We start from the raw sequence: 27,531 nt of genomic DNA, 5'->3' as shown, positions 1-27,531 counted from the left end.
AGTCTGAGAGGCGTCGATATCCACACTTCAAAAGAGCTGTGGCGCTGCTCTGTGCAACTGGACTTCTCCAGGCATTTGATCTTAATTCCGCAGGTCTCACTGAGACATGGCTCATAACTCCTGCTCCTGTGCCGGGCGAGTCATTTTTCCTACCTGTAACACACGTGGAAAAGGAGAGCTATGTGAACCTGGCCGGACAGCGGCGATGCCCCGGAGGACCAACGTCGCCATGAACTTGGCAGCGGCGCGGGGCTGTAATTTACATAACAGCAGCCGCCGTGCGCCGGCAGCCGAGGTCCGAGGCCGCGCCCCCGCCCCGCCGGGCTCCAGCCGCCGGCGGGACGGGCTCGGGCCCGCGGTGACAGGTGCAGGGGCCGCGGCCGCCCCAGCCCGCCCGGCACAGCCCGCCCCGCCCCGCCGGGCCCGCAGGCCGCGCCGGGCCCGCGGGGAGCAGCCCCCCCCGCCGCCCCGGCCCCGCGGGACCGCGGCCGGAGAGGGCGGCGGCCGCCCGGCTCCGGCCCCGCTCGCCCGACTCCCGTCCCTCCCCTCCCCTCCCGCACCTGCGGCGCCTCCCGCCCCCGCCGCGGCCCCGGCCGTACCTGGCGCAGCCCCGCGGCCTCGGGCGGGCGCCCGGCGAAAGAGAAAGGGAAACGCCGCGCGCCTCCCCCGCTCGGAGCGCTCCCTCCTCCCCGCCGGGCTGCCGCGGCCGGTCCCGGGGCGGGCGGGACGGGCGCGCAGGCGCTGCTCCCGGCCGAGCCCCGCTGCGCCACAGCCCGCAGCGCCGCTCGGGGCGGCAGCGGCCGGAGCCCTGCGCGGCCCCGCACCGCGGGCTGCCCGCGCACGGCCGGACGGCAGCGGGGCGCCGGCGCTGCCGGCCCCAGGTAAGCGCCGCGGCGGCGCCCGGCCCGCGCCCTCGGCTCGGCACGCACCCGCTTGGGCACCGGCGCCCTTGCTTAAAAATAACTTCAGCTTCTGCCCGTGGAAGGGTGGAAGTTAAACCTATTTCTCCAGCCCGCAAACGCAAACACTAAACACTGCACTAAGTTAGCCCGAATCCCGTGAAAATACGTGTGCTTTCCTCGAACCGGGACCAACTAGCCAACGGCTTAGCACGAGTAAAAGCTGTCTCCGTGGCTCAGTGCATCTGATTTTGGTCCCTCACTCACAGAAATCCATCATATTATCAGGTAATTGCCCAAAAAACTAATGCTGCCTTAATTTACCAATTGTACTGTGTCTAGAAAATTGCTTTTATACTGCATTTAACAATAATCACAGAAACATGAGGAGTATGTATCGGCTGCAATGCCACCACCTTACCTGCAACTGTTTTAAGTCTTTGCTCTTCTGTTCTGCATTTTGAAATAACTGCTCATTTTGCAGTCTCCCTCCAGTGCACTCTTCCGTTTCATCCTTGTGTAAGTGCTACAACAGCTAAAGGCTTTAATAACTTTGGCCTGTTTCTGCCATCCAATCCTACTGCTGTAATATTTACCAGGCAATAGATCTCCATTAACATCAATTCAATAGCTAGTCTGAATCAGGTGCATCAAAAACTGTTACAATTAAAGTTACATTGCAATATGAATGCAAGATAAACCAGACAGAGCAATTCAACAGAATCTGAATTATTTTCCTGATAAAATGTTCTTCTTGTATGAGACTATTTCTCCACAACATGAACAAAATTTTATATAGCTAAAAATCTTTTGAAGCAGCATAGAATCATAGAGTATCCTGAGTTGGAAGGAACCCACAAGGATTATCGAAGTCCAACTCTTGTTCCTGCACAGGAACATCCCTGAGTCACACCATGTGCCAGAAAGCATTGTTTAACTGCTTCTTCAACTCTGCCAGGTTTGGTGCTGTGACCACTTCCCTGGGGACCCTGTTCCAGTGCCCAACCACCTCCTTGGTGAAGAATCTTTTCCTAATACTCATCCTAAGCCTCCCCTGACTCAGCTCCAGGCCATTTCCTCAGGTCCTGTCACTGGTCACGACAGAGAAGAGATCAGTGTCTGCCCCCCTGCTTCCCCTCATGAGCAAGCTGCAGACTCTATGAAGTCTCCTCTCAGTCTCCTCCAGGCAGAACAAGCCAAGTGACCTGAGCTACCTGTTCCTCACAAGGCTTCCCCTCTAGTCCCCCCACCATCTTTGTAGCCCTCCTTTGGACATTCACTAACAGTTTTAGATCTTTCTTACATTGAGGTGGCCCCAAGTGCCCCAGCACTCAAGGTGAGGCTGCACCAATGCAGAGGAGAAGGGAACAGCCACCTGCCCTGACTGGCAGGTGATGCTGTGCCTGATGCACCCCAGGATTCAGTATAGCTTTACAGAGTTTTGTTTTGATGGTTTAAACCTTCTACTGTTAACCATTGTTTGCAGTTTTATACCACAAAACACACACTGACAAGTCACAGGCTAAAGAACACTAAACAGAGAAAGAGACAACAGAAACTATATACATATAATGGGAATATTTTCATTAGTCACATTCAGTCAGTTTAGTAGAATTTGACTTATTTCAGAATGTGCATAAGACTGGCCCCGCTCAAATGTAGTTTAATGCAGCATTATTAAACTTATATACATGCATTTAAAACATGCAACTGCTGATGCTCTCCTGGATGTTTCCAAACCACTGCATCTGGTAAGACTTTTTTTAAAACTATACTGTATTCTAAGTGAGATTTCATAGCTTAGTTTATCAAGTGTCCCATTTGAAAAAATAAAGAACCCAATGTTTTCTAAACAAATTAATCAGCTAGGCTCATGTTTACACGGTAATGGATGCACAATATTCTATTCAAGCAAATTAAAAACTCAGTTATGTCATTCATTATACTGTGTAGGCCATGCAGTAATGCTCACACAGCAGTTGGGATACTTGCAAACATACACAACTGGTATTGATCCCCATAAGTCATACTGAAGTCCCTCTTTTAAGGACAAGCAGTCCCATGCCAGGTAAGTGATAGCGTACATGACAAATTCTTGCCTCATCTCTCCACAGTGAAGGAACTCAGTCCTGCTGGTACCAAGTTGATGCTGACTGAAGGTGATGAAAGCTGAGGCTTTCAGCACCTTTCCAGACCACAACATAAAGAGCAAATGAGAAGCAGCAGAGAAGCAGCTCTCATTTCATTATCAGAGAAAAGTAGATCCTTAAGTACTTATGCTTTATATAATCAGGAAGCAAATTATGTTAATAAATGCTTACAAATTAATTATGAATTCAAAGATAACTCCTAGCATTGCATGCAACAGGTTTATTTAAACATACAGGTCCATATATGTGATGAGAGCATTTTGATCTACTTATAGCAGTTCAAAGGTAACAAGAATAGTGTTTGAATCAAACAAGGCATTCATTTCATATTATGAAAGAAACAGAATTAAGAAATTAACTGAGCTCATCAGAGTAAATATGTGTCATTTATTAGTGACAGGAAACATGGTGTCCTGGTTCTCTTGCAAATATCTCCCCAGCTTATCTGGGTTCTGAATTTGTTCACAGGGAAAGTCCCAGGCTATTGGGTCAGAAAATTCCTTCAGGGTCTGGCCCATTTTCTCCCATTCCCCACACCACTCAGGATTTTCCATGCCTGGGTCAGATGTCTCCTTAACCTCTCTGGACATCTCAGTCCTCACTCTAGACAAGCTGCAGACTGTATAGAGGAAGCTTACCAGATAAAATACCAGGAAAGTGGTCTCTCTAACATTCAGGGGAAACTGAATATTCTCAAAAGGTGACATAACAGATTTAAAGGAGAAGGAGAAGAAGGGCTGGGAAACCTCATCCCCTACTCTTCCTCTAACAAATTAGGTGCAGATACCAGTAAATCCCCAAAACAGGCTACGGAAGCTAGGATGGATAAACAACAGACCACACACATTTTGAACAAGCCCCAGTACCTTTGTTAAGTCTCTATAAATCATAATCACCACACCTAGCAAAACAGCAATCCTCATGCTAGGGACAGTACTGAAGCTGTCTGTGGGTAAGAAAACAAGCCTAGGGACCAGAAAGACATCAGTTCCTCAAGCCAGAGAGATGTTATAAATATAAGTGGCATGGCTACTGACTGCTTTATCCCAACACAGGGTAAGTAAAGCCAAAATGCAATTAGAACAAGTATTTTTCTACTTCCTCAAGCCTCATGTTGGGCGCCAAAATATTTGTCCTGGTTTGAGACAAATTTGGGAGGAAACACCCAAAAGGTGTCTCCTCTGAAAAGGCAGATTCCAGCAGCCCTTCTTCCAACCAGTTTGGGAGAAAATCTCCTTAAAGAAAATGGAAAAAGGCCATTTATTTAACAAGCAAAGTATTCAAAAACCTGGGAAATTGAATAATATTAAACAATAAGACCTCTCGCTATTCTGAAGAGACGGCAAATTCAGAGAGTCCGGTGGTTCAGAGTCCTCTGGGGGTGTGGCTTGGCCCTCGCTCCGTCTCTCCAGGGCTCAGGCCCGGCGTCCAGGCTGCAGTGCAGCTTGAGGGGCCCCCGAGCGATTGTCCTGGTGTTCCTGACCAGAGGAAAGCCGAGCAGTTCCAGAAAAAAGCCACCATCCCAGGAAAAACTTTCTTGACTCGGCTCACAGACGAGAAACTAGCTTAAAAAGCAAAGGAAAGCTGTCCTGCCTCTCTCTGTGCTGCACACAACACACCAAGAGAAAAGAATCTGGGGGAGGAAGTGAAGCTACAGACAAAGCTGCACACCACTGCTTCTCCCTCCCTTTGCTCTTGGATCTGGTCTTAAGGCACAGAACTCAACATCCACCATAAGCAGACTTTGGGGATACAATACAGTGTCATAAAGTCACCCTGGGACACATGGTGGGACAGAGGTGGCAACTACAGACTCAAATGAGTGATGAAAATACAGCTACTTTCATTTTTCTGTGTTTCTTCAACTTTTGGCTTTTGCATCAACTGACTTTTACTCAGCAGTCCTCAGTGTTCTCTAACACAGTGCTTACTTATTTTAAAAAGCCAAGTCATTTTTCACATATATGAGCTTTCCTAACACATAAAAAAATGCTGCTTTCTAAGCATTATCATCCTGGAGGAGTAGTTTCTTGAAATCCCTAAAGAACTACTGTATCATTCTGATGTGAAACAGAGTAATTACTTACATTTAGTATGAATAAAATTTATCTTTTGAAAGGAACAGCCAGGACACCAAGAACTTGTGAACTCCAAGAATTTCATTTAAGCAGTTCTAATACTTTTTGAAATATACCAATGTTTGATATCAGCTCCCACGTAAATTTTATAGACAAAATAAACATTGGTCAATAAAGCCAAATTCTCAGTGAAATTTGAAATGAGTGAATAATTCTAACTTTGCAAGAAGATCCACATTGGTACAATGTTACATCCTTATCCAGCTATTCTGGAGTCTGTTCCTAGGCAAGTCTCCAACTACCCTCCAGTTATCCTAAGAATTATTTGTATTTTGTAGATGAAAGAATTACTGAAATACATATAAAGAAGGAAACTAGCAAAAGAAAAAATCCTTAGTTTTCTTGATAGAAATTGTGTAGCAATCTGAATGGCATTTAGAGAGAACCACAGCATTCACCTTCACTGGATACTGATTCTCTAGACATCTGATGGAAATGCCATTCTACAGCTTTTGAAAACTTGAAACCTTCACAGAATTCCTTAGGTTGGGAAGACACCTCTTGAGATCATCTAATCCAACCTGTCTGCTCAAGCTGGGCTAGCTAAAGCAGGTTGTCCAGGACTGTATCCAGCTGGGTTTTGACTATCTCCACAGATGGGGCTGTACACACTCTCTGGGCAATTTGTCCCAGTTTTGATCAACTTCATAGGGAAAAAAAAAAAGTTTTCTTGTTATCAGATAAAATTTAATATGTTTCAATTTATACCTATTATCTCTTTTCCTGTCAGTGGGCACTACTGAGAACAGTTTGACTTCTTCATCTTCATTCCCTCCCTTCAAGGAATTATATATGCTGAAAAGATCCCCTTGAGACTTTTTTCCCCAGCTGAGCAGTCCCCAAACTCTCAACCTCTCCTTCCATGAACCATGCTCCAATATCTCAAACATCTCTGGGGCTCTGAGACTTTCTTCATGTCATGCTTGTTCTAAGAACTGGACACAGCACTCCATATGCCGCCTCATCAGTGCTGCACCACAGAGAGGAAAATCAGCCTCCCTCAAACTGCAGGCAACCTACTTAAAATTACTGCATATTTACTCAGGTAGGAAGAAGAGTTCACATATAACCACCTGGGATCTTTTATTTCCAGTGTTAAATTCCCAATCAAGCAGAACATTATCTAGAATAGAACACTAATTGGGTTGGCAGGACTTTTGGACATCATCTGGTCTAATGTTTTTGCTCAAAGCAGGTCTAATGTTAAAGTTAATTCAGATTCCTCAGAGCTTCATCCAAAGAAAGTCTGAGTATATGTAAGGATGGCAATTATACAACCTCTCTAAGCAACTTGTCTCAACCCCTGACTATCCTCATTGTGAATTAATTTATTTAAGTCCAGTTGGAATTTTCCTTGTTCCACCTTGTATACTTTCTCATATATGTGAGAAATTTACTAGCAGCAAGTAAACTTAACTCTTACTGCCATTATCCAAGTCTTGGTCATAATCTTAGGATCATGTGACATATTTCTTTGCTTTTTAGGCAAAGAGTAGTAACATTGTTTATCATATAAAAATAGTATGCTCAGTGGGAACACTGCCTTTGATTTGATAGGAGACAATAGGAATCAGGCTACTCTTATCCCCATCAGTTACTCATGAAAATGATCAGCAATGAGGTCTTGCATTTCTACCATGAGGGTTTTTCTTCATCCTTACTGAGTTCTCTATAAGAAGCCATATATTAGCACATAATAGCACTTCTGGGATATATATAGCATTTCTTAATGCTTACTCTTCTTTTATAGCCTAAAGTAAAGTAGCAAAGCAGGTTGCAAAATGCCAACATCTGTATTATTAGGCCATTGACAAATACATAAATAAGAAAAATGCAGTCAAGAAACACTTCAAGAGAAAGGTAAAATTGTGTCACACAGTGTTCCAACTGTGTTGAATTAAATTCCAGGAACTTTTAAAAAGTAAGACAAATCATAAAGTAAGTTCCTACAGACTTTATAATAATTGGCTGCTAGTAAAGAAGAGAGAATCCAACAAGTGACTCCAGCAAGGGAAAGATGAGTAGATCTGTATTGTTAAACATTTCCTTAGCACACTGAAATTCTGGTCAGCCATAGCACACAGTTCCCAGCTAGGGAACTAGAAAACAAGAAACAAGGTCATAGCAGTAGGCAAGGGAGATTACCAGTGCCAGGAAAAAAAAAAATCATAACTCTGAAACAAAATTGACTAGAAATTGTCACAAGCATGAAGAAGACAATTTAACTTTAGTCAATTGTATGCAGAGGTTGAAGGGAAAAAATACCTGGTTTAGAACATATTATTAGCTGACCATTAAATATATTGAGTGAAGATCTTGTGACCAGTTTGACATACCTTCCTGGAAATAGCAAATTCAAGAACTGTGATTATAGTCTTCAGAGGTATTGCAAGTATAAAAACAACACTCTTTCTCAGCAGAATTCAAACTTTTCAGCTAAAAGCAGCTGTAGATTTAAGTGTGGTGGGCATATTTTTAAAAGGTATTTTCCTTCTGTTTCCTTGATTATTTTGTCACTATTCTGGATTTTTATTTTGAAGAATATTTTGAATAGGCATGATTACATGTATCAGACACAAAAGCTATCCAGAAACTTCCCAGAGGAAGTAAGACAAACTTAGAAAATTTTACAGACCAAATGATCTGTTCAGTTACCCCAGTAGTCCAATGTGTGGACTGTGATCAGCTGCTGCTTTCCGGTTTGTTTGGGCTTTTTAAAGCACAGTGCAGGTATAGACAGCCATGTAGCCAAGCTGATTCTTCATGTGCAAATAACCTCACTAACAATACTTTGGCTTTAAAGGCAAAGATTCTTTGTTATAGCATAAAAACTTGTACTGTGCCACAAGAGTTGAGTTGGTTTTTTTTGTTTGTTTGTTTTTTTTTTTTCCATAGGTAATCGATTTTTGGTGAAGTGGGGTTAGCCTTTGAAGCATCAGAGACTGCTCACAGGGACAGGTGTAGTGGCAGGAGATTTGCAAGATACAAAACCAAGATGCTTCTGTGCCTCCATGTGCTTGGTTAAAAACCAGTGATCTGTGGTGGAGTTAGGATCTCTGGGCAACTAAAATACTGGTGGTATCCTCAACCTCTTCTAGATTTATCTCATTGCATGCTAACTTCCATGCACTTCACTTTGCTGTGCTACATCTCCTTCACCTTTTTATAGGGTATTGGAAAAATATGTTTTGTGGTTCTTAGTATGTTCTGTGGGCTGCAATGGAGCAGGCATTATTTCAGTTGCCTGATTGTGGAGAACCACAGGACATGACCAAAGTACACTTTTACAGTCCTATGCTTTATGTAAATTTCTAGAAAGTCCATGTAAATAGAGCAAGTAATGATGGTGTGCTTTGGTAACATCTTAAAGAAGATACATAATTTGAAACAATTACCTTGGTTCTTAATCAGGTGTGCTCCTTGCACCATGAACATCTTGCATTATCAGAATTACACTTTTGCTGTCCAGCCATTTACTTCACTTCTACTGAAGAGTTTATTAGACTGTCTCTGAATTAATGGAAATCCCACTTGTGTTGCCATTTCTATTATTATATAATCTCCAATACTTCTTAACTACTTTACCTATTGCTATCTGATTATATGCTTCTGCCAGTTGAGTTTCCTTTTACACTGCTCTCTACAATAGTATCACCTGCTTATTCTGAGGCTTCTCCAGAGAAAATTTGCTCTGCAATTAATGCTGCTTCAAGTCTCCCTGCTACTCCACCATGGAAAAAAATAAATCAGTCAGTGATACTCAGAACTACATTATCAGAAATGTATTATCCAGTGGTTACTCATGGCACAGAGCAGCCTGATACAGCTGTTGTCTGCATGGGCAGGACTGTGTCTCCTCCATAGACTTCCAGGATTTGTAGGTCACAGAGCAAACACTTTGCCAATTTGATGTATGTATCCTCCCAGGGGAAATGTATTTCTATAACAGGATGAACATAGGTTTCAAGTTTGCTAATCAAGTCACAACAGAGTCTATGCTTTTTTCACAAGACATCTAATGGCTACTTGCTACAATTCTATTACTTTTTAAAAAATCCTTGTTTCTGTAAGTAATATATATCCTCTTCCATTCTATACTGCATTGTACACATATATTATATAAAAATACCTATTATAGATAACACTTTTTCCACTCTTTTTTCCCCTCTTATCAAAGCCACTTACATCAACATATACAGCTCAGCTAAACAAAAACCTGAATTCTTCAAATAGTTTTATAGAGTTTCATCTCTCAATTTCCATGAAATTAAAAGACAAATGTAAACAATGAAAACACACTGTAAGAAGCCTCCAGTGACTCCAACTAAAACTAACAGATTTTGTTTCTTACAGTTGAAAACTGGCAGGAATGCAAATCAAATTGTATCACACATGTCAAACAGCTTCACAATTATGCAATCAACTTGCACTGCAAATTAAAAAAAAGACTTGCTACTAGATCTTAAGTCAAAACAAATTTAAAACGTCAATAAGCTCAGCAAAAGCAATCCTCAACAAATCTACTCATGAGTGTTATGATGGCAGAACCAGAAAACAAACAGGCCTGAAAAGAGATAGAAAAGTAGCAACCAAATTGACTCATATTTTTTAAGACAAATTAATGATATTCACAATGTCATAGGGAGTTAACTACTCTATTTCAACTGATTTTCTACAGGAGTTCTGTTTCCAGGTCTCTCAAGAAGAAAACCTTTAAATTAGTAACACAATGTTGGGTGGACTTCATTTTGTTTGAACTGCATGGGACTCATTCATGGGAACTGCCACTTTGTCAGTCCATTGAAACAGTCAGCTTCGTCAGAGAAAACCTAACACAGATACCTGTGAACTTAAATTGTAAAACAGAGAACGTGTCTTCTGGATAAACTAAAAGAAAATAGGTGACAGACCAAGATACCAAGCTTCACATCCTCCTATGATCTTTTTTGACAGTAATTTAACATATATATGTATATAGAGAGTCAAGGTCTGTACAGCAACATGTTCCATGTGATCCTGTCCATCCAATCATATGACTATAGTCACTGTGGAATTTGGCCTACTGAGTTAGATAAAAACCTTCCATAAGAAAAAAATAAAAGCTCTTTAGGTATTTTCGATGTTTTTAACAGTTCGAATTAACAAATGAGAGTCACTGCATGTAATATTTCACTGAAAGTATCATCTTGAAATTCTAATAATTTTTATCCACTATACTAATGATAACATTAAGCAAAACAGATACATTTAGTTGATTCTTCATGTGAATAATGTGCTAGCTTTGAGGAGAGACAAACTCAGGATTCTAGCCAGAACCTATTCTCAAGTGAGCAATCGGCCCATAACCTGCCATTATCTGCCAGCTCTGCAGTGACACTAGCTTAGGAAGTTGACTGCTGCTTTGCCCAACCTTAGTTCCATGACTGCATGAAACCAAAGAAGTTTGTGTAAATGGCGTCAGCATGTGACATTATCATCGTGGAGTTTTGTAAAGAAAAGATGTATAAAACAATTCTCAAGTATGCAAAATAAGCTTGATACTGTTTTTACAATTACAAAATCCTGGCCTTCAGACTCTGCCTGCACGTAAACAGCATATTCTTGGTTTATGTCCATTTAATTAGAATGAACACAAAATCAACAAAAAACTGTGAGACCACGTTTACCATCCCTGCATCTTGAACTTCCTCTTGTACTTGGATTTAGTGCAGTGCTAATGAGATCATGTGGCTTTTAGCTGACTAGGCTGTGGTAGATTGGACTCCCTGATTTTAGGGCTCTCAACAGAGCAGGGCTGAGTCTTTCTCAGAATACAAGGAATATACACGATCCTGCTTTTACAAAATTGTACTGCCTGCGGAAGCTCATTTGCACATTTCAAACTTGTCCAGTCTCATCAACTAGACACGATTGTGGACTACTTTGCTACACAATTCTGTAGGAAAAAAATATTGGTGAGAAATGTAGCTCATACTTCAGGAGATTACATGCTTTTGAGTCTAAAATGAATTCCTAAGCATACCAGTACAGGCAAAGCCCTTCTAAAAATCAAGATGTTTGAATACAACAAAATAAAACTTGTTTTGGTCCTTAAATATATAATGGCACTTAATGGAAACATCTAACAAACGTGCAAATTGGATTGTTGTATCAAGAATCTTGTTTTGTACATAGAAAAACAGTTCTTAATTTCCTCCTCACAAAGAATCACAATCTTACTAAAAGCACTACATTCCCCTGCAGGGATATCTATAGTTATATGGCAGGTTAACTATATTTATGTTACCTCTTTAGGCCTGGATTCTATAAACAGTATTATGCATGCCCAGAGTCCATGCAAGCCTACAGTGCTCATTAAAATTGTGACTATCAGCTTTCATCAAGCTTTAGTCTGGAAGTCCATGCAGGAATGTATAGATATTTGTAACAGTCACCTCCTTATAGCTTAAAAAGGTGTGTGAAGTCAGCAGAGGGAATGTATCATTCTTTACTTTTGTTTCATACCTCGCTGCTATTTCTAATCTGTATTGCAAGGGCTCCAAATTCTATATTGACTGTCAAACTAAGAGATTCTATGAGATGAGATTTATCACAGATATAATAGCTCGGCTTCAGATTACCAGCTGCCTTTTCACTGTATCAACACACTTGACAAAGCACAAATATACCCTAAACATTTTTACTTGCAAAATTTTTCACATTTTGCAACGAACTGAGCTCCCATAAATGTTAAATACATTTCAATAATGGTTTTTAAAGCAAATGATAAACTATGCTAAAGATATCCAATTTCTGACCTTTATACATTACTACAATCTATATGCATTTTTACTGAGTTTTTTTAGATGTGACTAGTTTCTTCAGTGCTGTAATAACTTAAGGTCCTAGAGGCATGAAACTAGAAGGTTTTACCTATCAATTTATATGGCAAATCTCACTCCATTCCATAATCTAATATCCTTGGGAAGCTTTTAAGAATAAAAGGCAGAATACTCTTAAAATTATTTTCCTTTATCACAAAAGCATAGATGGGAATATGAAATTTTGACAAGGAATTTGGCTTATGAGAACTTGTTGATACATGTAACACATCGTTTGCTCCTATCATCATCATGCTGTCTATTTAATAATTCACATTTAAATACAAGACCTCAGTTGCCACAGCTCAGTAGGAATAAAATTAAGACGATTTACATTTTTCCTGCTGAGAAATATGGAATTTTGTCTAATGTTTTATCCTGTGTCTTTTAAACTTGTCAGAAACACTGGTGCCATCATAACCCTCTATCAGTCAGGAATTAAAATATGTATTTGGGGGCTGTGTCTTCCATTATGCATCAACTTACCAAATTCCTGACAGAAACCATTGTTACAAAATATATCTAAAACAGATAATTTCAAACACAGACTAGCAATTCACAGTTTTACCTGATATATTTAAAATCTATTGCACAATTTTCTTCATTGCATCTCTTTTTCTTAACATTTGTGCCAGTGAAGCAATACCTTTACCCTACCTTTTTCTTTATATATCAGTGAATAGTACAAAAAACTCAAGAAGAGTTGAAAACTGTTAAGATGAGGTACTGAAATTGCTTTCTTATAATCCTATTTTATGTTAATGTCCCTCAGTCAATAAGGAAAAGCTAATGAATTTCAGTAGAGAGACTCAAAAATACTCCTGAAAACTAATGCTTTTGGTACAATTAATGTGGTGCTAATAAAACCACCTAACAAAGACAGCCATAACAAAGAGAAATGGAGTTTGTTGAAGATAGATTGCATCCAGTCACTTTTTTAAAGAAGGAAGAAGTAACTCCATAGTTTGTCTGGATTTTAGAAACACCTGTCCAAATATTTACATACAATTTTTACTCAGTAAAAAAGTCAATTTTACTGTTTGTTAGAGCAAACATACTTGCTATGAACATGACCTCTCAATGATGTTATTTTCCAAACCACTGTCACTGATGTACACAGGAGCCAATTTAAATGGCACTTAGTGGCCAAAGAATAAACTTGTAACTGTGGGAAATAGTAAAGGTAAGTGGAGCCTCCATCACTGAAAACTTTCAAAACCAATCTGGACAAGGTCATGAGCAATCTCATCTATTGATCCCACTTTCAGCAGGGGATATGGAATAGATGAGCTCCAGAGATCCTTTCCAACCTCAGTGATTCAGGGATTCTGTGAAATACTAATCAGAATTATTCAATAGGTCAGGAATATGTTCACTTCATGCAGTGTTAGGCTACCTGCAAATAGAAAGTATTTAAGGTGTTAGTCACCCCAGCTGAGTCTGACCTGTTTCAGAGGTGAATGCCATGGTGAGTGCTGGGCACTGGTCTCACACCATGACATTGGTCTCTCCTGAGACCAGTGGTTACTAGGGATACACCCTAGTGTCGCCTCCTGTCTACATTACCCATTGGGATCCACTATGCTGAGCATCATAATGTCAGCTAAACAAAAGTCCTTGGTTCTCCTAAAGATCAGTACAGATTGATATCAGACTGCACAGCAGTCTTGTGTCCATTCCCATTTGCTCCATGACATGTCTAAAAATTTATATTACGAAAAAGGTACTATTTACTAATTTAAGGACAAAGCTACCCTTATAGTAAGCTTCCTGGAATAGTGTGTAACAGCAAAATACACAGTCCTATTAAACGGGGTTAACAGCTGCTTTGCATGGCCCAACTTCTCTCATTTTTCCCTTTATTCAAATTTTTCTATTTCTCATCTCCCTTCTGCATTCTCCTGCTTCTGTGAGTTGCTCCATTTCTTAGAGGCACTAAATTTTAACTCAAAATCTGATGAACAAATTTAGCCTCCTGAGAAATAATTGTCTTTTCAAAATAATATAGCTTTAGGGTAGAGATGTTATTCAATGTTATTTATGTAACAGGAGTCTAAATTCTTCTCCAAGAAGAAAACGCAACCATCTCAAATTGCAGATGTCCTTTCACAGTACAGAACTCTACTCAATCAACTAAGTTTTATATTCAGTTCACTACTTGACTTCAGAACACCTACAACCCAACTGCCCTAGAGGACACTACCATTTCAGAAGTGCGTAATTCAGGCTGGAAACGGGCTCTATGTTAGGTGGTTCAGGATTAGAATGAGGGTAGCCAAATTTAGGCTCCAGTCTATGTATTATCACAATCCAGCTCTAGGGAAATCTGGGCAAATCTCTATGGACTCAAGCTTTAATTAAGTCAGGTTTTGCTTTTCTGAAAGCACCAAGGAAATCATACACCTTGGGAATTCTGAAGCAACTGTCAACTAGAACTCCTCAGTAAAAGAGCTTAGTTGAGCAAAACAGTCACAGAAGTGTGCTTTTTGGTCTTGTGTGCATAAAGAAAGAGCCTGTGTATTTTGGGGCAGAGAGGGCCAAGGGAAGACAGAGGATGGAAAATTGTTGCCTCTACAAGAAAATAAATCAGACGAAAATCTAAAGGTTTACTGCAGTATTTAGTGAAGGAGTAAGACAAAAGCTGTTAAAAGAAAACAACTTGTTTTTTGAAAGGGAAAAGCAGATCCATTCTTTGAACTAGCTGACCCCATTAATAACAGATCTAGTCACACAAGGTCCAAGGCAAGTTGGGTCCCATTTACTAAAACACCTGAAAGTATTTTTATTGGTATTTATCAAAACTGGCTAGATTACATTTAGGGCAAATATATCCAAATATATCCACTCAGCTAATACCTTCAGCTGCAGTGGAAACACACCCTTTTGGGAGTCCATCTGCTCTCCAATAAAAACTATGTTAAGAAAAGGATGCATTACTGAGCCTGTTTTACACAAAGACTAAAATATTTCTAGCTGTTTCCTAATAAATTTTTGATGTCAGCAACACAGGAAGACATGACTGCCTAGGAATTAAACCTCCAACTCTCAAATTCCAATACAATGTGTTAATCACAACATTAGTCTTCATCTGAATGTTAATTTGACATGCATTTAAACCAGACAGCTAATCTCTGAGGTGAGATATTTTATTTTAAAAAATAGCCATACTGAACATTCAGCCTACATTTTGCCTCATACTGCTATTGATACCAGCTCCTTAAAATAGTCAAGATATTGGCAGATAGTTTTAGAACAGGATTGGTAAAAAAATAAGAGTTAAGTCTCAAATTTTCAGCATATGGAGGCAAGTAAAACATTTTGCAAGATGCAATATTTGAAGATAAAAAGCTGGATTCCTCAGAACTTTATGCCTTATATAGTGTGTATCTATGTATTTATAGATACAAAATTTTATACACTTGCAACTGAATCAGAAATTCTTAATTGCATTTTTGAATTTGGATTTAAGCAAGAGCAAATGATCACTTAAGATGGCTAAGATTCAGACCCATCAGACATCATCAACTCATCTTTTTCATATTAACAAACATCTCATGAACATGAATATTGCTGTTTACACAGCCTAATCCCACACAATACCATCATGACTTCCTGAAACAAGTTATTTTTATGTCTCTATGATGTATTTAAATGTACTTTTACCTCTGCTGTGATGAAGAGATTGTTTGTTAATACACATCTAGAGCTGATATAGTGTTTTACAGCTATACATGACTTACTAAAAAGGAAATAAAATAGCACAGTTACGCTCATTTACAAAGCAGCAGTTAATATTAATAATCACTGAAACAGAAATACTGTCTCATTTTATGTTTGTAATTAACTGAAAGTATTTTTGGTTGGAAATAGAAGAATGCTGTTACAGATTCACTCTGCACTGAGGTTTAAATAGAGTATCTCCATCATTGCACTGTTTGCAGCATGGTTTGAAATATGTTTGTAAACTACTCCCATTCCACACACGCACAAGTACCACAATCTCCCAATAACTGTGGTGAAGACATCAAATAAAGAATACTACCAGTGTCCACAGTGCACTGATAACTGGGAGAACAAAGTGTCACTCCTTCTAACTCCTGTAGTTCTTATGTGAGAAAATTCCAGTGCATTATCTAATACAAGTGTGCTGGAAGCCTGTGGACTATTCAGAATCGAACAGGTCCTCTGGTCTACTAGTGTGTTGCACTTCTCAGTCCCAAAGCCATAAGGATGCCATTATACTCCCAAGGGTGTTTTGTTATGTTTGCTTAGGTTGTGATCACTGCACAAGCAGAAACTGCTCATTTGAGACTGCCAAATTTGTGCTCTTTTTCTAGTCCCTTCCTCACACCTCCCAAACCCAGGATGGTTAGACACTCTAAGTATCTTCTATTCTGTCTAAAGTACTTCCAATACTTCATAAGCTCTCAAGCAAACTCTACTTCACACCGGAGTCAGGGACTCACTTCACTAGCAAGTGAGCAGAGATGAGGAAAGAATAAAGAATAAAGTTTTCACACAATATTCAAACATTGTTATGTAAAGAAAACTACTCACATGAGGAATGCTAGACTGCTTACATCCCTATGGACTGTGTGTCAACAAAAATAACAGTAACCTTTTTTCTCTCTATTCCCAAAACAGCACTGAGAGTAAACCTGCAAAACTCGATAGATTCCAGCAAAAAATTCAGGTCCACCAGACTAATGCCAAATATGATCTTTCAGATCTCATTTCTCTAAAAAATAAATACATTATGTTAGACAGGAGTAGGCACAAACATAAGACATTTAGTCAAAACATCCAAAAGGCTCCTGCACAAGAAAATTGATACTCTAGTTAGAGAAAGTTGAGGATTGTGTAATGCACACAACTGTATAAGTAGTCTGTTTTCTGCAGTGAAAGGAATGAAACAGAGTACTTACTGACCTAAATACAAACTTTTGTCCAAGACAAACATAAATTCTTATTTTTCAACTCTTGAGCAACTTCAATGGGACACACAAATACGTACCTTGAATATCTTTTATGTATGGATTTCCTTCTCAGTCTGAGTTAGAAATATTCATCTCCCACACCATATGACCTATGAAATGTGTTAAAAAACACTAAGGTTAACTATAAAACACTGTGTTCCTCCTTCCTAAAAAATGTTTTGTTATTCAGATGTTCTCTATGGCTTTTTATAGCTTAAGTCTCAAATGCTTCCTAAGTCCTCCTGCTAAATAACTGGGCCTGGCTAGGACAGAATTAACTTTCTTCCCAGCAGCTCACATGGTCTTTTAGTTACCTGCCCAAAACAGTACTGACAGAACACTAAGGTTCTACCTATTGCTGAGCAGTGCTTGGCCAGCACCCAGGCCTTCTCTCTTTCTTCACTCCCACCACAGTGAAGACTGTGGGGTTGCAATACACTGGGAGAAGATGCAACCAGGCAGAAGATCTGAACTAACCAAGGAGATATTCCATGCCACATAACACCACATTCAGTCATGATAAGGAAAAACAGGGGGGCTTAGGGATGTTAGCTGCCATTTCCTTGGAACTGGCTGTTCATCAGTCTTCCTGCAGGATGTGAACAGTAACTGCCTTTGCCCCACTTATTTGCTTTCCTTCCTCTCATCTTTCATGTATCCTTCATTTTATAAATTTTTAAACATTTTATTTACCTCAGCCCCCAGATTTTCTTACTTTTTTCCCTTCTCTCATCTCATAGGGTCTTGGGGTGAGTGAGTGAGCAATTTGTGGTGCTTAGCTGCCCACTGGGCTTAATCCACAAAAATAAACAAAATCAGTGATTTCCCACCTTTCTGTTGTGCTTCCCTGTGATGTATGAGTAGGTACTGGGTGTTTATGCACACTTGTGACTAAGCCTGTATTTGTGTTACAAGCAGATACAGGCTGTCCCATTTCTCCATGGCCAGATGCAGATGTGCATGGTATGACATGACCAACATCTCTGAGGGATGGAAAGAATGCAGGAGTGGGCTGGGTGCCAGATGAAGTACTTACCCAGGCATCATCCAGCTCAGTTTCTAGTTTGCCTATAGGTCAATTAGCATAATCAGAATAATTTTGTGTAACAACGTACATTGATTATGAGTTGTCAACATAAATGCTTTCAACAGACTTGCCCCAAACTAAACTAAACTAACAAACTAAACTAAAAATTCTACCAAAACATAGCCATGACCTGCACATGCTTCTCACCCAGTGTGAAAAGATTGTGACAGATGATAGGGACGTTGTTTACTACACTGCAGGTAGATGTTTCATTTCTATGGTAATAAATACTTTATAAGAAGCCATACAGATTTATGGCATAATCTCAGACAGATATTTATATCAAGCTATTACATATTATTAAGACAGGGAATATACTAGATACAAATGATAGTATTTTTGGGTCATCTCATTAAATACTTGTTGTTTTAGTGCAATTCATAGAAAGGTACCATTTGTATTACTGAATATTCTTAATGTCTTCTCACTGAGCACTAAAATGCTGTATTACATCAAAAATAAAAAACACAGCATTAAATTTTCATACATAAATTTTATGGGTAAAATAGAAATCTAAATGTAGAGTCTAAGTTAGAAGTCATAGCAAGCAATTTTCCCTATTGACTTTAAGGAGATTTGAACCTGTGGCTTTTGACTCTTAAAATAAACACTGCATTACTGTCACATATGAAAAATATTATGAATAGTGAAGAACTAGTTTAATCTTCTTCTTGGAGCAAACTGAGAATCACCTAAAGGGGCTTAAAGATTACTGTACATCTGAAGTAAAGCTCTGTCTTGCATACCACTGAAATATTGTACAAAGATGGCTTAAAGAATGTGGTTATTAATAGGGATATTTATTGATCATAATAAAATATTTATTTTTTGTCAGTGGTCTAAAAAAAATTTGTCACAATGAAGAGAAGGAGCCTTAAAGATAGGAATCCTGGTTTCTAATGGTTCCTAAGTATATGCTAGTTTTATTTACACAACATACACCCCTGTGTTACTTTAGGGAAGCTGGGCATACAATTCCACACAATATTTATTTTCTCTAACCTTATTTTAAAAATAAATATGAGCCATTCAATCGAGTCTGATTTTCTTCCTTCTGAAAGAATTCTGGAACGCTGATTTTGGACCATTCTGCACCTTAGCTGGTTTGTTTTTATTAATGGTTAAAACAACACATCTTTTCTAGGTTTATTTTTAAATAGCATAAAAATATAAATGGAGAAGGGTTTAATACAGAACAAACAGGGAACAGTATTTTTACAGAAAACTTAATGGCTAAGCAGATGTCTAACCTACTTTGAGACCAATATGTTATGCAAATACAGTACACAGCTCTCCCTTGTATCCCAGGGCTATCTTTTGCAGACTAGCTGTTGCTTTACTTTCCACATACTTTTTGAATACTCCTCAAAAAAGAAGATAAAAGACCATTTAAAACTTAAATAGTCAGGTATTTTACAAGAGACCCTATCATGCCTTTATAAAGTGCTGACAAACCACACTAGATGTGTTGTACTTTGAAAATATCTCACCTGATTAATGCCATTCTGATGTCTTTTTGTTATAGAGGTCCTTCTGTTCTGCTTTTTCTGAAATAGCAATCTGAATTCTGGACAATTTCAGGTAATTGCACAAAGAATTCTCTGCCAGGACTGTGTGCAATTAAACTTCCAAAAGATACAGCAAAGACTGACTGCAGAACCTTTACTGTAATACATATCAAGTAAAAAAGGCCACTCATCTAATGAGTTGCACTAAAAATATTAATTTTCTCCTGAAGTTCAACAGATTATTTTGATTAAAGCATCCTTCTTAATTTTCTATTGTAAAGAGTGATCTACAAAAATCATTACTAGTTTCAAATGTTAAAAAAAAATAAAAATACTTAATAGTAGTCTGAATTAGTCTGTTTTTTATTACTTCATTTGTTAAGATACAGTAATTTGATTTTCTTTTAATCAGCCAGACTGAATAATCTGGTTTTGAATACGACTTACTTTATCTCAAATGTTTCCATTTAGTTCATGAAAGATAATATCAATAATCAATATCTTGATTACTGTCTGGAAGTGCCACCTCAGCTTTACTTTTACTAAGCCGTGCCTCCAGCCATCCATGATAAAGCATGCGTGTCAAGAACTCTATCATTCTTTTAGGTTTTCTCTATACAACTTTCAAGATTTTTGCATCCTTCTTGATGTGCAATTGCCAGAATCAAGTTCAGAATGAGTGATGATCACAGCATTAAAAACCACTGAATCAATGTAATTCAACAACTGCTTGTCCATTCATCTAAGACTACCTTCATTCTTTTGTGTCCCCTTGACACTGGCAGCTGATTATACCATGACCCTTCAAAACTCCTTTAGAAGTCTGTGCTTTGTGAGGGAAGAATGAGGCACTCTGTAAACAGAACCTACAAATAGTTTCTACATAGTGATTTCTCTTCTGCTATCTATCCTATTCTTCTATTTTATTATCTTAGATCTTAGCTCTGGAATATGCATATGGAAGTGTATAAGACTTCTATTTGAACTCGTTTAATGTCAGGAAGCTTAATTACATTTATATGGAATATATCAATTTTAGAATTACTCCCATGTGATATTTTCTGCTGTTTCCCTCATGAATAACTGAACACTGCAGACTTATTTCTGCAGTTTTAATTGTGGAAGGAGTTGGTAGGACATGAATGCTTAGCCTTCCCCATTTACATCATTTTGCTTTCACTTCCTTTATGATGCTTTTTAGCTTCATAATTAAGCTGACTCTAACATTTGAATCAAATGTCTATAATAGAGAAATCATTATATTACTGTAAGAAAAGTGCCACATTATGTCTCCATTTCATTTTTACCAAAGCACTGGTCATTACTCAAGGGTTTGTGTCATCTTGTTGAACTAAGTTTTTCATGAGTTTCTCCTCTCCCTGCTCCCTGTTCTTTCTTCTGGCTGCCCTGAACACAGAACTAACAAACTTCTGACAGCAGAACCTCACACCAGTTGTAGATAGCACTTAGAAACAGTGAGGTCATGGCTTGAATTGCAGTGCAGTGGACACTGAACAGGTGTTTTTATGAAAGAGCACCTAGGATATGGGCCTGGAAAACATACATAGAGACCTTCCAGTCTTCTGTCTTGCAATTTCAAAGACAGAGGTTTTGAAATTGTACCAGAAAGTTCATCTACATAAGATTAAAAAAAATCAAGCCATTTCTCTGGGATTAGGTGACTGATTCCACTCAGTAAACTTTTGGCCTGACAAGTCTTTACAAAGCACAATTCTGGAGATAATTAGAAGTAAAAAAAAATGTAATGTTGGTGCTACGGAAGTGAAAAAAGAGCAATTAAGGTTTTCTAAATTTAAACAAAATTTATTGGGTTTTAACCATATGGTTTTAAATGAAAGACCCTTTTTCTTGCTTTGTACAAATGCATAGATTTAAATTTAGAACTTCTGCAATAAGTATAAAGGATTCAAATTGTGGGCCCTTAAATTAGCAGGAATGCTTGCTAGTGCCTTCAATGAAAATAGAGTCAGAAATAGACCAAGGTATTTTCTAGGTGAATAATGATACAGCATTATTTAAATGTGTGCAATATTTCAACCTTTTCAATGTTAAAAAATGAATTGCCTTTGATTTTATATTGTGGAGAATGAAGAATGCATCTCAAGTAGTATTTAAAAATGGTTTTCCTTCCTACATCTTAAGGAAGAAAAAAAATACTCAAAACATTTTTAATAGTGGCAACAAATCTAGCACTAGAAAGTTGACCTGACTTTTTGGCTAGTTTCCACATAAAATTTTTTTTTTTACATATAAGATACTTCACTGGTTAAAGGATGAAACATAACTTAGTGGATACCATGTACAACAGAGTAGGAGCTATGCTAGTCAGAACCCATTTAAACATAGTTTTTCTAGTAAAAAGTAATCTTTACCTGGCTCAAAGAAACTATTTTACATGCTATAATCTATGCTAAGCAAGGTTTGTCTTGTAGAGCAGACAGTGACCTGAATTCCAAGGAAAATATTTAGAATTTCATACCAGAACGTGAACTCCAGATTCTTCTCAACAATCCTTCTATGATTTCTTTTCAGCATACACAGGTTTCTTCTTATTCCAAAATTTATCTTCTACTTGGATTTTGATCAATTCTTTGTGTTTGTGAAACAAGAAGGAACATGCAAAGAAAAGAAAAAGAGACAATGAAAAAACACACCCCTGAATAGAAAGCTTTGCTAACTCAGAAGTGTTGCAGAGAAAAGCACAAGCATGAGACCCAAAAAACAAATTACTGTCTATGTTTACATAGATGGCAACTCCAGCCCACTCCTCCCTTCCCACCCCCAAAATGAAAATATTTAGCACCTACTTGCTTACAGGAATACAACTCTGAAGAAGACTCTTAATAAGTCCAGTAATGTCTGTTGCAGGTAATTGCAATGCAGTTCACTCCTGCAGGGACATCCTAACTATGAAAGTACTGCAAAGATCTGATCTACTGCCTTTCCTCTAGAGAAGGAATACAGCCTAAATATCTCCTTGTGCATCTACGCATGTTCTGAACAAATAAAAACACAAGTTGTAAAAGAGATTTTTTTTTCAAAGGTTTTTTCCTATGTTAGGACCACTCAAAAAAGTTCTGGAGTTCCTGGTCATATTACACTGATTAATTTTGGTACACAGTACAACAGCAGCAACTGCAGAGTCAGCAGTTGGATTTCCATGCCCTGTTTAACTTAAATGGAATCACTGCTTTCCTTGTATTTGGTATAGGTCCAGAGACAGGCCTGCAGAGCTGGTGACTTCCAAGGGAATGTTGCTCATGGTAACATGATAAAATGAGCAACAACAGAGCATCAGTTTTTTTTGTCACTATTTAAAACCTTTGCAGCCCAAAAAAATACTTAGAAAAAAAGTGGTCAGAAAGAAGTGACTATAGTTTAGCAGTTCAATTAGCCTGTGAGATGCAATGTAACACTTCATGCAACACCACTGTCCAGTATCTGAAAAAATGGTCACAATCATTAATGCCAATGTTCTATCACTCTTACAGCAACACCACACTGAGCTGCCAGATCTACGCTAATCTACAAAGAGCTCATGCAAAACAAACTTCTGAGGCTTCACTTGATACAGGATGCTCAGCAATCTTTATGCTTTTCTTACTGATAGGAAAGTATAGGAATCAACACTTAACTGTCAATTGCCACTTTCAAGGAATGTGAGGGTTTACTGCTGTGAACAATAAAAATTTCACCTACTCCAATAAGCACAATCAATAACATCCCACTCACTGATGAATAAGAGAAGGTTCTGCATTGTCCAGGTTCAAGTATTGTGGGCTTCTTTCTATTGTCCTAAACTTACACTAGTTCTTCCCTAAACTCTGCCTTTCTTCATGCAAATTCCATATTCAGAACTCATCCACAGGATCACTACCACAACTTCCTAAAGAACGCTTTCTTTAATAAAGTACTTTTAATGAATCTTGTTTCTTTTAAAGACAAGAAAAGTTGCAAGATAGTTCTACTAGCAGTAAGATGTGTCTGTGTTGGAAGCTGACTAGAAATCATATTCTAGTCAGGGTTCTGTTCAGGGTAACTCCTAATGGTGTTACCATGGCACTGAGCCACAGCTAATATACTCTGTCTTTATATTACACTAAACATAAGCAGGTATCTTCTCAGTTTCTACAAGCTCAGGCAGCAGGAGCTTACATCTGCTTAAAAATTACACAGATGCACCTCAATGCATAATTCCTTTAAGAAATACAATAGCACCTTTGTACTTCCAAGCAGCACACCCAAGCACATTATGGAAAAATCTACCTGTATGACTAATGTCTCTCCCTGAACTCAATTTGTTCATTATATTCCTTTGTTTAAGTACTCAACCTTTAGACAAAACCAATCTCTTTTACATATCCATGAAGCCAAACTCAACAGAATTCCATCCCTAAATGGGCCTGCTGAGATCATTATAACTTCAGTAAAAATTACAGACTTCAAAAGAATTGCAGAGAAAAAAATCTGTGCCTTTGCACACATGTGAACTCCAGCACTGGTTTTAATATAATATTTACTACCAAACAAATTAGTATAAAAGACAGTTATGCCTTTTTTTTGTCTTTTACTTCCAGGTGTTTGATATCACACACAGCTATACCCACTCATTCCTCCAGTATTTCAGTGTTTCCCAAATAGTAATAAAAGAATCGTCTCCACACTCTATTCAACAAGACAACACCATAAGCCATAATTTACAGATACAGAAAAGGAAGACACAGAAGTCTAGGTCCAAACTGTTTCAAGTACTCTTTATTTCCATATACCTGATGTTCAAAGGTTCAACTTTTCAGGACACTCAGGACTAAGTAAGTAGCTCTGTTCCACACAATTTTGATTGTACTGATGACGTCAAAACAAGGGCAAATTTGGCTGCATGTGTCTCACAACTGTTAAAAATGAAAGGCCATCTGTGAACCCCTGACCTATATTACCTACCCAGCAAAAAAATAGTAATTTAGTATCCAAGACAGGCAGATACTAGTCCTCCAAGGCAGTACTCAACTTCCCTCAGCTGACTATCCTTTGTCGTCCTGCAACATTCCTCTTATGCCCATTCTACACTTGCCTGCAGGTGATAAGGGGATGCTGGGGAGAAAGCCTTTTAAGAACAGAAATGAGGAGCACTACAATGGATAAATGACAGTCACACCAACAACCTAAAACAAGAAACATCCTAATATTTTGCCCCTTTAGCTATATTAGAATAGTTTAATTTTTATACTTAACCATTCCCAAAATACAGGAATTCTACTGCTGAGTTACTATGGCTCCATGCAGTCTAAGCTGCCAGCAGTTTGACTTCTGCACCTGTCAAACAGATTTCACCTTTGTGAATAAACAGAATCAATACCAAGCCAGAAAGCACTGAAGTGAAGAGAGGTTCTTTGCTTGTTCTCTCTGCTGTTCAAGGAGGAACAAAGAAAGGGAAAGTTCTACTCAACAACTTGGCTGCAGATACTGTCTTTGGAAAATGTCATGGACAAACTCTCACCAACCTCACCTAAGAACACACATAACACAGATTATTTTTTTCAAAGGCTTATACTTAGATCAAACGCATCTGTTTTCACAAGAACAGGAAGAAATATATTTAGAATACAAAGGCAATAATTAAATCAAATTTGAGGTCCTGGCTTAATAAAAAGGTTACCAAAAACATTGTTACACTCAGCAAAATGACAACTTCTCCCTAATCTCTTTCTTGGAATTATTTAATTGACAATTTTATAAGCAATGCGAGGCAAGGTCTATGGTAACTTAACTGAAGTAACTACAAGGAGGACTTTATCTACAGTACAAAGTCTACAGGCAAATTCAGTACTGTCTACTGTCTACAGGCAAATTCAGTATTGGCACTAAGTCAAGTGGATAAACTGAAGCTTAAGTTACAGCAGTTTCCATCAGCTAAAGCTAATGTTTCAAACTATTTGTATTTTTATGGATTCACCCTTAGATTCATGAGAGTCAAGACACTTCCATTGAAAACATCTAGCAAATATTACATGGTAAGCAGCTATCATCCCTTGTAAGAAATTTCAGTCAGCAAATTAGCTGTCAGGGCTGCCTCATATTACCCACCCACTCCAAAAGATGGAAACTGTAAATCCAGAAGTCCAGTGTTTGGCAGATGTTTGCAAATGTTCTTTATTTATCAGATATGCTTGAGAAATCTGGGTGTAAGACAGCAAGATGAGAGGAGTGGAGAGGGTTCTCTTCTGCCAAGAAAGAAGTCAGATGCAGAGTTTGTATCTCATAGTCCAGAACCACAAAACACCAAACTTGCTCCAGCAACTCTTGTCCATGTGACCCAAACACACTGCTAGTGCAGCAGCCTAGCAAGCATGAAAGAAAGGAAGACAAGAGGTTACCTTCAGTAAATATTAGAGAACTGTTTTCTTGATCTGCGCTGTTCTACTTATGCTATTCTGTCAATATTACACACATATTAGCAAGACTTCAGTGCCAGAATGAATCCCCCACTTCTTAGTCCTGATCACCAAGTCAGATGTGGAAATGAGGGTTCACAGATCTTCTGCATAGCAAAAATAATAGACTTAACTGGAGATACTGTCTCTAGTGTGTGGTGGCACTCCAGTTAAGGCCTCCAGTGTTCTGGTGGGAGCTGTTTTCTTTCTGCCCAGGACAGAGCACTACCTCAGAATTTCTAACCATACTAATATCCCCTTTTCTTTATAGGGGATAGTGGCAACCACACTTTTCATCAAATGAGCTATTTCATTGCCATAACGGAAATAAACTTACAGCAACTGTTCCAAATTTGGCCTAAACCTCTGGTTAGATGAACAGCAGAGCTGATCTAACCAACCAGCTGCACCAAAAAGAAGGGAAGCACCACTCTGGAGCTTGTCAATCCATCTCTAAGTCCATTTAACACTCTAGAGCAGGAGAAAACTTTTCCCTAGTTTCTTGGAGGCTTAGTTAAACCTAATTTATTTGGCTATTTAATGACTGTCAGGGCTCAGAGAGCATAAGCCATAGCAGCAGCACTTCCTTTGTTCTAAGCAGCGACTGTAGATGTCTTCTGGAACTGCAGCCCTAGTTCATTGTTTGCCGCTATTATTCAAAACCTGAAGAAGGGCTTGTATGCCCAGCAGTTTGGGTGGTTTTCCCTACTGTACTAGTGCATATACTAAGAGCTATTACACCTGGAGAAGCCAGATGTTAAAGTAAAGCTCCTCTGTTACAAGCCTCACTGGTTTCACCCAGCTTTACAATAAATAAACTGAAAAAGCTTCTCTACAATTAATGGTAATTTTGATTTAGAGACTAATCCCATGTAAATTTACATTATAAATTTTCAGCAATAACTACACAAGAGTTACACATCAATAGTATATTTTAAACACTAGGCTGTGTAAGGCACCAACTGTCACTGAGTACATCATTTCAAGTAAATATATTTGCATTCTCTGATCACTATCCACACACACACAAAAAAAAACCACTTGTACTTCTGGTAAATATGTATTTGGGATGAAAGCATAAAAAAATTACTTTATCTATGATATATCAAGAGTTAAGATGGAAAGCTGAAAAATATTGGATTGATTAAGCAGCTCTTCAAAATCACTTTGTATGCAGGGAAATTCTACAGCCAGAATCAACCAAGAATACTTACTCAAAATATCATTTATATCATATAAAGGATCTTCTGCCTCTGCCACTAGTACTGATGATTCTTCAAAAAAGTAAACAACAATTTTATAAAACCATGGACGAAAGAAACATCTTTAACTTCATTCAATACATACACTGGCTATTTAAGAGACGATCTGAAAGAAGAACTGTGTTTTCATTATGAAATTAATCAAGAGTCTGGTTTCTTACATGTTCTATTCTTCTTCTTAAGGAAGGAAATAAATATA

General features: G+C 38.5%; 2 long non-coding RNA genes across 2 annotated transcripts; one reads left to right on the top strand and one right to left on the bottom strand.

Moving 5' to 3' along the window:
* The first annotated feature begins 33 nt into the window (after window positions 1-33).
* LOC137478086 (uncharacterized) lies at window positions 34-22,229 on the top strand. Its single transcript, XR_011001387.1, has 2 exons — window positions 34-155; window positions 22,122-22,229. It is a non-coding gene; the product is annotated as an uncharacterized lncRNA (long non-coding RNA).
* On the bottom strand, window positions 10,285-26,568 carry LOC137478084 (uncharacterized). The gene is made up of 5 exons (XR_011001384.1): window positions 25,467-26,568; window positions 22,466-25,433; window positions 22,119-22,228; window positions 17,062-17,133; window positions 10,285-11,122 (listed from the first exon to the last, which is right to left on the bottom strand). It is a non-coding gene; the product is annotated as an uncharacterized lncRNA (long non-coding RNA).
* Window positions 26,569-27,531: the final 963 nt, after the last annotated feature.

This window comes from Anomalospiza imberbis, chromosome 8 (assembly GCF_031753505.1).
Source record: "Anomalospiza imberbis isolate Cuckoo-Finch-1a 21T00152 chromosome 8, ASM3175350v1, whole genome shotgun sequence".
NCBI lineage: Eukaryota > Metazoa > Chordata > Aves > Passeriformes > Viduidae > Anomalospiza > Anomalospiza imberbis.
Note: the sequence above shows the minus strand (reverse complement) of the source record. Positions and strands in the feature narration are given on the sequence as shown.